At 42.9% G+C, this 9020-nt stretch overlaps 1 long non-coding RNA gene across 1 annotated transcript; it reads right to left on the bottom strand.

Annotated features, from left to right (window-relative positions):
* Positions 1-3940: 3940 nt before the first annotated feature.
* On the bottom strand, positions 3941-8562 carry LOC126981010 (uncharacterized). The gene is made up of 2 exons (XR_007733705.1): positions 5210-8562; positions 3941-5134 (listed from the first exon to the last, which is right to left on the bottom strand). It is a non-coding gene; the product is annotated as an uncharacterized LOC126981010 (long non-coding RNA).
* Between the last annotated feature and the right edge of the window lie 458 nt (positions 8563-9020).

Here is a 9020-nt window from a genome sequence, read left to right as displayed (position 1 = left end):
GATAATATTTTTTTTTCCTTCTCATTCTTGACTTTCCATCCCTCATTTCTTCTTCCTTTCTGCTTGTCTTTAGTTTGCCCTTCCTTTATTTTTTTTCTTAACTTTCCTTCACTCCTCATTAATTTCCTTCCTTCCTTCTCTCTTACTCTTTATCTTCCTCTTCCTCATTCTTCAGTTTCATCCTTCATTTCTATTTGCTTTCTGCTTGTCTTTAGTTTGCCCCACCTTTCATCTTTTCCTTTGCGTCTCCTTTCCTCCCTTCTTTTCCTTCCTTCCTTCTCTCTTTCTCTTTATCTTCCTCCTCCTCATTCTTCAGTTTCATTCCTCATTTCTACTTATTTTCCTGTTTGTCCTTCCCTCGTCCTTCTTCTCATCTCTTTTCCTTTGCATCTTCTTTCCTCCATTCTTTTCCTTCCTTCTTTCCTTCACTTCACTCCTCACTCGTTTCCTTCCTTCACTCTTTAATCTTATCATTCCTTTCTATTTCCTTTCTGCTTGTCCTTCAGTTCGCCCTTCGTTTCATCTTCCTTCCTTTCTTCCTTGCCTTCCTTAATACTTAACTCACATCCCTACCCATCCCTACCTTCGTTTCTTTCATCTTTATATTCCTCTTTCTCATTCTTCAGTTTCATTCTTCATTTCTACTTTTTGCCTATTCTTGGTTCGCCCTTCCTTTCATCTTTTCATTTACATCTTCTTCCTTTCTTTCCTTCTCCTTCATTTCACTCGCCACTCGCTTCCTTTCTTCCTTCCTTCCCTTTTTGTCTAACTTCATATTCCTTCCTTCCTTTCTTCCTTTCCTTATCTGTTTAACTTTGCATTTCTTCTTTCCATTCTTCCTTCCTTTCTTTCCTTATCTGTCTAACTTCATTTTCCTTCCTTCCTTCCTTCTTTCCTTATCTGTCTAACTTCATATTCCTTCCTTCCCTCCTTCCTTCCTTTCTTATCTCTCTCTACCTTCACACATATTCCTTTCCACGTGATCAAAACGTGTACCATACTATCTCTCTTGCCCAGGTGCCCCGCAGGTAACCTTTGCCCCTAATGATGTAACGCTTCTTCCTCTTCTGAAGGGGTTTCGTCGGGTGATAAGTGAGACCCTGACGCAAGACACGTGGATCTTTAAAAATGTCCCGTGGTGGTGATAGTGGTACAGATAGTGGGCGTCGTGACAGTGGTGGTGATAATATTGGTGATAGTGATAGTGGTGGTGACTGTCCTTTATCTCCCACTTGATCTTGCATGCATATCGAGGTGGTTGTGTCGTGGGAGGAAGGGTGGGAGGAGTGGAACAGGTGAAGAGGTCATTAGGTAAGTCTCAGTACGCTCGATTACCTTAAGGATGGGTTAGATTGTGAGGATAATAGAAGGAGGGATGAGTTTGAGATGCATTATGAGGGGATTCTGTAGTGGGAGGAAGGGATGGAGGAGTAGAACAGGTGTAGAGGTCATAAGGTTCGTGTCAGTACGTTCTATTACCGTACCTTAAGAATGGGTTAGATTATGAGGATACTTGAAGGAGGGATGAGTTAGTGATGCATTATGAGGGGGTTCTGTAGTGGGAGTGAAGGGGAAAGGAGGAAAAGGGAAGAGAAGGCCAGGCTAGGTGGTCATGAGGTCAGTGCCAATACGATAGACAGATAGATAGGTAGATAGATCGTAAGGGGATGTGAGGGAGGGATGAGGGAACTGGTTGTTAGGTGGTCATAAGGTGAGTGCCAATACGATAGATAGATAGATAGATAGATAGATTATGAGGTGAAATGAAGGAGAACAGATTAGGCTTTCATGAGGTGAGTGCCACTACGATAGATGGATAGATAGATTGATAGATTGTGAGGGGAAGTGAGGCAGTGATGAGTGGAACAGATTTTGGGGTCATAAGGTGAAGTACTATGATGAACTCTATTGACCTCCTATTGTTTTCTTTCTTATGAGGATGTGATGGCGAGATGGAGGAGGGTGGAAGAAGAAGGTGGTATAGGAAGGAGGTGGAATGGGGATTGAGGGAATGGGTTGTGGAGAAGAAGGGGAGGAGGAGGAGGTTGTGGAATGGGGTAGGGAAAATGAGAGATGAAATTGAAGAAGGAGCAAGATATAAGAGAAAAAAAGATGAGAGGGAGGAAGGGAGGGAGGGAGGAGGCGAGTCAAAATAAAAAAAGGAAAAGAAAAAATGCAAACAAGAAAGTAAACAAACGAAGGAGTAAAGGAAGAGAAGGAATGGGAAAAATGAAAGATGAAATTGAAGAACGAGCAAAAAATAAAGGAAAAAAAGATGTGAGAGGGAGGGAGGGAGGGAGGAGGGCAAGTCAAACAAAAAAAAGAAGAGAAGAAAGCAAGCACAAAAGTAAATAAACAAACGAAGGAGTAAAGGAGAAGGAAGGGAGAAGCAAAAAAAAGGGGGGGAATGAAAAAGGAGGAGGAGGGAAGAAAGAAGAGGAGGAAGAAAAGGAGGGAAAAAGAACAAGGAGAGAGATGGGTGAGGTGAGGTTAGGTTGTGGTTAGGTTAAGTTAGGTTAGGTTGTGGTTAGGTTAGGTTAGGGTTAGGCTAGGTTAGGTCAGGTTAGGTTAGGTTAGGTTAGGTTGTGATTAGGGTTAGGTTAGATTAGGTTAGGTTAAGGTTAGGTTAGGTTAGGTTAGGTTAGGGTTAGGTTAGGGTTAGGTTGGGTTGGGTTAGGTTAGGTTAGGTTGTGGTTAGGTTAGGTTAGGTTGTGATTCGGTTATGTTATGTTATGTTATGTTAGGCTAGGTTAGATTGTGATTCGGCTATGTTATGTTAGGTTAGGTTGTGATTCGGCTATGTTATGTTATGTTAGGTAAGGGTAGGTTAGGGTAGGTTGGGGTTGTTTCTTTGTCTTTTGCTTCGTTTTTATTTATTTATACTCTGGCCTTGGTTGGGGGGGTGGGGTGAGGGAGTTGGGGTGAGGGGGGGAGTTTGGTTAATGAATTGCAGGTTGAGTTGTTTTTTTCTTTTTCGCCTTCTTTTTGCGTTGTGGTTAAGTCTTCCTCCTCTCCCTCTCTCCCTCCTCTACCCTCCTCTCTCCCCTCCTACCTCCTCTCCCTTATTTCCATTCCTTTTCTTCATCACCCCTCCTCCCCCTGCTCTCTCCCCCCCCCTCCTCTTTCCCTTCCTCTCCCCCCTTCTCACCTCTCCAATCCTCTCTCCCTGTTTATTTCATTCGCTTCTCCTCCTCCTTAATTATCTTCTCGTTCTTCTTCTGTTCCTTTTTTTCTTTTATTTCCTCCCTTCTTCTCTCCCTCTTTTTCTCTTCTCCCTCTCCCTCTCTATTTTTTTCATTCTTCCTTCCCTAATTTTCTTCTCATCCTTCTTGTGTTCCCCCTTCTATTCTTTTATTTCTTCCCTTCTTCTCTCTCCTTTTCTTTCCTTCTATTTTTTTTCATTCCTCCTCCCTCCTTCCCTCATATTCTTTCTTTTATTTCCTCCCTTCTTCTCTCCCTCCTTTATCTCTCTCCTGTTTTCCCTGTTTGTTTATTTTCTTTATTACTCCTCTACTCCCTTTCTTCTTTCCTTCTCCTTCCTGTTTTCTTCTCTTTTCCCTTTGTTTCTTCCTCTCCTCCATTCCTTCTACCTTTCCTTCCTTCCCCATTTTCATCTTCCATCATTCTCCTTTTTTCTTTTCTTTCTGTTTTATTTCCCTTTCTGTTCTTCTTTCCTTCTACCTTTCCTTCCTTCCCCATTTTCTTCTTCCATCATTCTCCTTTATTCTTTTCTCTTTGTTTTATTTCCCTTTCTGCTTCCCCTTCTTTTCATTCCTCCTTCCCTCCCTTTCTGTCCTTTTCCCCTCTTTTTCTTCCTCTTCCTTCTTCTTCCCTCCTCCTTCTTCAGTTCCCTTTTTGTTGATTCTCCCTTCCTTCTCTTTCTTTGCTTCTTCGTTTGTTTACTTTCTTGCTTGCTTTTTTTTTTTCCTTTTTTGGGGGGGGCTCACCCTCCCTCCCTCCCTCCATTCCTCCCTCCCTCTCTTTTTTTTCTTCTTTTTCTTTTATTTCTTGCTCGTTCTTCAATTTCATCTCTTCTTTTTTACTTATTTTTTGCTTGTCCTTCATTCGCCCTTCCTTTCATCTTTTCCTTCACATCTTCCTTCGTTTCTTTCTTTCTTTCATTCTTTCCTTGGCTATTTCCTTTCTTTCATTCTTTCCTTCATTCTTTCCTTCCTTTCTTTCCTTGGTTCCTTCCTTCCCTTCTTTCATCCTTCCTTCCTTCCTTTCTTCCTTCATTTCATTCCTCAATCGTTTCCTTCCTTCCTTTCTTTCTCCCTTATCTGTCTCCCCCATTCTCCCCCCTCTCTCTCCCTTCTCCCTCTCCCCCCTCATCAATCTCCTCTCTCTCCCTTCCTCTCCCTCTCCCTCCCTCTCTTCTTATCTCCCTGCATATAATGAGAGGTATCAGGGAGAACACGCTCATTCTCCCTTAAACGTTCGTCCCTTCGTCAGTAGAATTAACTTTTCCTCCCCGCTCTCTCCCTTCAACCCCTCCTCCTTCACTCCCTCCCTTTAACCCTTCCTCCCTTCCTCCTTCACTCCCTCCCTTTAACCCTTCCTCCCTTCCTCCTTCACTCCCTCCCTTTAACCCTTCCTCCCTTCCTCCTTCACTCCCTCCCTTTAACCCTTCCTCCTTTCCTCCTTCATTCCCTCCCTTTAACCCTTCCTCCCTTCCTCCTCCTGTGGCCACGTCTGTAAGGCAACACGTGTCCTCCCTTCACGTGGCTTACCTATTGGAGACCCACCTCTTACCTCACCCCTTCCTCCCTTCCTTCCTCCCTTCCTCCCATTCCCTCTCCCTTGCCCTCACTCCCCCCCACCACAGTTTATTCCTTCCTTTCCTTTCTTCTTCCCTTCCCTCCCCCTCTCTTTATTTTGCTTCAGTCCTCCTCCTTCCCTCGTTTTCTTCTTCTTCTTGTGTTCCTTTTTTCTCGTTTCTTCCATCCTCGCCTTCCTTATCTCCTCTTTTCTTCCTGTTTACTCGTTTTTTTCTTCTTCATTCTTCCTTCCTTCCCTTTCTCATTTATGTTTCTTGTGTTATTCTATTCCTTTCTTATCTCCTCCATTCCTTCATCCATTTCTTCCTCTCTTCTCTTTCATTCTCTCTTTGGTTCCTTCTTTCTTTCCTTGGTTTCTTCCTTCCTTTCTTCCTTTTATTCTTTCACTATTTTTTCCTTCTTCCCTTTCCTTGGTTCAGCTCTCACACAACCTTCCTTCCTTCCTTCCTTTCATTCTTTCATTATTTTTTCCTTCTTTCCTCTCCTTCGTTCAGCTCTCACACCCCCTTCCTTCCTTCCTTCCTTCCTTTATTTAATCTTACAAGCCTCATTTAGCCTAACCTCTTCTTCTAATTATCTATATTCTTCACACATACACACTCGCTTTCACACTTTCCTCCCTCGTCTTGCTGTATCCCTAATTCATATAACACTGCCTACTATCTTCTTATTCCTATTTCACATTTACGCATTCTCACTCCTTTGCTCTTTCCTCCCTTCTTATCCCTCACATGCTAGCCAATTCACACAGCCCTTCTAACTACCCCTTCCGTTACCTCCACCCATATTGTGCATCTTCCCTCTCCCTCCCATTCCCACAGACACACACACACACACACATACACACACACTGTCCATCTATTCTCTTCCTACTTGTTCCCTGCCCACTCGCATCGCCCCTCCTCCTCCTCCTCCTCCTCTTCTCCTGTCAGTCGGAAAGCGTGGCCGTTGTTGAAAAGGTTCCCGCGTGTGTGTGAAGGGGGAAAAAAAAAAGAGAAGAAAAAATAGTGAACAAGATTTGATTTCGACCTGGCGGTGGTGGCGGGTGCATGGGTGGGCCGCCGACTCGAGCTTATAGACACGTGTACACGCCCTCCCACACACCTGCCTGCCCACCTGAGGTTAATTGAGGCATACACACTCACCTGCCGAGTTGACGGACATTCAGTTTTGCGAGTTGGCGAGTTGTGGAAATATCTCACCTGGAAATTTTGTGTGTGTGCAATTACGTGGGAATTTTAAAGTGCTCAATTACGCCTACATCTGCCTGCCCACCTGAGTTAATTAAGGCACACACACTCACCTGCCGAGTTGACGGACACTCATTTTTGCGAGTTGGCGAGTTTTAGAAATATCTCACCTGGAAATTTTGTGTACGTGGGAATTTTAAAGTGCTCAATCACGCCTACACCTGCCTGCCCACCTGAGTTAATTAAGGCATACACACACACCTACCGAGTTGACGGGCACACATTTTTGCGAGTTTGCGAGTTTTAGAAATATCTCACCTGGAAATTTTGTGTGTGCGCAATTACGTGGGAATTTTAAAGTGCCCAATCCCGCCTACACCTGCCTGCCCACCTGAGGAGTTAATTAAGGCATACACACTCACCTGACGAGTTGACGGACACTCAGTTTTGCGAGTTGGCGGTTTTTAGAAATGTCTCACCTGGAAATTTTTGTTTGTGTGTGCAATTACGTGGGAATTTTAAAGTGCTCAATCACAGCCTCACACCTGCCTCCCCACCTGAGTTAATTAAGGCACACACACACTCACCTGACGAGTTGACGGGCACAGTTTTACGAGTTGGCGAGTTTTAGAAATGTCTCACCTGGAAAAATTTTGTGTGTTCAATTACGTGGGAATTTTAAAGTGCTGAATCACAGCCTCACACCTGCCTCCTCCGCTCTTCACCTATACACGCATACTTAAATGCCTCACCTGAACATTTTTGGCGCTTGTTCTTATCTGGAAACCCTAATTAAAGTGTTCGTTGTGTACCTGGTGATGTGGATTTAATGGACACACACACACACACACACACACACACACACACACACACACACACACACACACACGCACACACTTACACCTCTGCATATCAACTTGCGACTGACATTACCTGGAAAATCAAACTGCATACATACACGTGGAAACTGGAAATGCTAATTAACCGTCAACCTGGTGAGTGAGAGTTCGTCGTCACACCTGAAAAACAGTCACACACGCACGGTCACCTTTGCGAGTCGTAGAAAGCGCAGGTGAAAAATCTAATTATGCTTACCTGTCAGTTTATCGTATGCACTGTACCTGGCGTGTATTCGTGTCGTAGCATCTCGGTCACATCTGATACAGACTGACCTACACCTGTTATTGATGGCACTTGTGATGTTGCGGTATGCAGTCTACCTGGCGTGTATTTGCGTCGTAGGATCGCGGTCACATCTGATACACGAAATGACCTACACCTGTTACTGATTGCACCTGTGATGTAATTTGAACTACCTTGAAAAGAGGACTGTGGAATCGTGATCTGTTCCTGTAATACATTCTAATTAAATACCTTGGTACAAACATTTGATAAACTAACTGACCTACATCTCTTATTGCATCTGTAACGTTGGGGTTTGTGCTAATTGGAAAATAGAACATAGGAATCAGAATCTGTTAAAGGAAGTATACCTGTGATAGATTCTAATTAACTACCTGGATGAAGACACCTGATATATTATTGAACATCACCTGTTACGAATTGCACCTGTGACGTTGTGGTTTGTACTACTTGGAAAAGAGAACCGATGAACCAGAATCTATTACAAGAAGCACCTGTGATAGATTCTAATTAACTACCTGGATGAAAACACCTGATGTATCACTGACTGCGCGTGTTATTGATTGCACCTGTTGGGGATTGTACTACGTGAAAAGAAGAACCAGGGAATGAGACTCTATGAAAAGAAGTACCTGTGATAGATTCTAATTAACTACCTGGATGATAACATCTGATATATTAATGCTTTTACTTATTGATTCCACCTGTGGCTTGGTTTGTGCTACTTGGAAAAAAAAAAAACGAGAAATCAGAATCAATCAAAAGAAGCACCTGTGATAGATTCTAATTAATTACCTGGATGATAACACCTGATATGTTACTGCTTTCACTTATTGATTCCACCTGTGGCTTGGTTTGTGCTACTTGGAAAAGAGAACCCGAGAAATCAGAATCTATCACAAGAAGCACCTGTGACTGACTAAAGAACTTCCTGGATCAAAACACCTGACGTCAATTGATTGCACGCGTTACCTGTCAATTCGTGGGTGAAGCAAAAGGGAAACCAAGTAACAAGAAAGTGAAAGTTGTATACCTGTGCATGATTCTTCTTGCCTACCTGTACGAAAACACATGTTGCTGCCGCCTCTACCTGGCAATTTGCACGTCACCTAATAATACCAGGTGACATGTACGTGAGAAGAGGAGGAGCGAGTAATGAGAGACTATAAGAGAAAATACCTGTGATTGTTTATGTGAAATTGATTGCCTACACACACACACACACACACACACACACACACACACACACACACACACACACACACACCTGTTGCTGGGTCATTACACGTGGGTACCTGATCATTTGTTTCTCCTTCCTTCCTTTCTATCTTCCATTCTTTCCTTGGTTCCTTTCTTCCTTCCTTTGGTTCCTTCCTTCTTTCATTTTTTCCTTCATTTGTGGTTCCTTCCTTCCTTTCTTTCTTTCCTTGGTTCCTTTTTTTTCTGATTCCTTCCTTCCTTTAATTGTTTCCTTCATTTGTGGTTCCTTCTATCCTTTCTTTCTTTCCTTGGTTCCTTTTTTTTTCTTTGATTCCTTCCTTCTTTCCTTCCTTCCCTCATTTGCTATTCCTTTTTTTCATTCTTTCCTTGGTTCCTTTCTTTCTTTCTTTCTTTCTTCCTTTCTTTTCTTGCTTCCTTGGTTCCTTCCTTCCTTTCTTTCATTCTTTCTTTGGTTCCTTTCTTCTTTCTCTTCTTCCTTTATTTATGGTTCCTTCCTTCCTTCCTTTCTTTCATTCTTTCCTTAATTCCTTCCTTCCTTCCTTTCCTCCTTCATATCACGCCCATAAAGACACTAAAAAAACGAAACCATGAAGAGAATGCCAATTTAGCAACAAGACAATTCAGAGGCGCTAAAACAAACAAACAAACAAACAAACAAACAAACTTGAAGATGTGTATAGTGCCTTAA

Source organism: Eriocheir sinensis, chromosome 4 (assembly GCF_024679095.1).
Source record: "Eriocheir sinensis breed Jianghai 21 chromosome 4, ASM2467909v1, whole genome shotgun sequence".
Taxonomy (NCBI): domain Eukaryota; kingdom Metazoa; phylum Arthropoda; class Malacostraca; order Decapoda; family Varunidae; genus Eriocheir; species Eriocheir sinensis.
The sequence above is the reverse complement of the archived record's forward strand: the minus strand, read 5'-3'. Positions and strand labels throughout refer to the sequence as shown.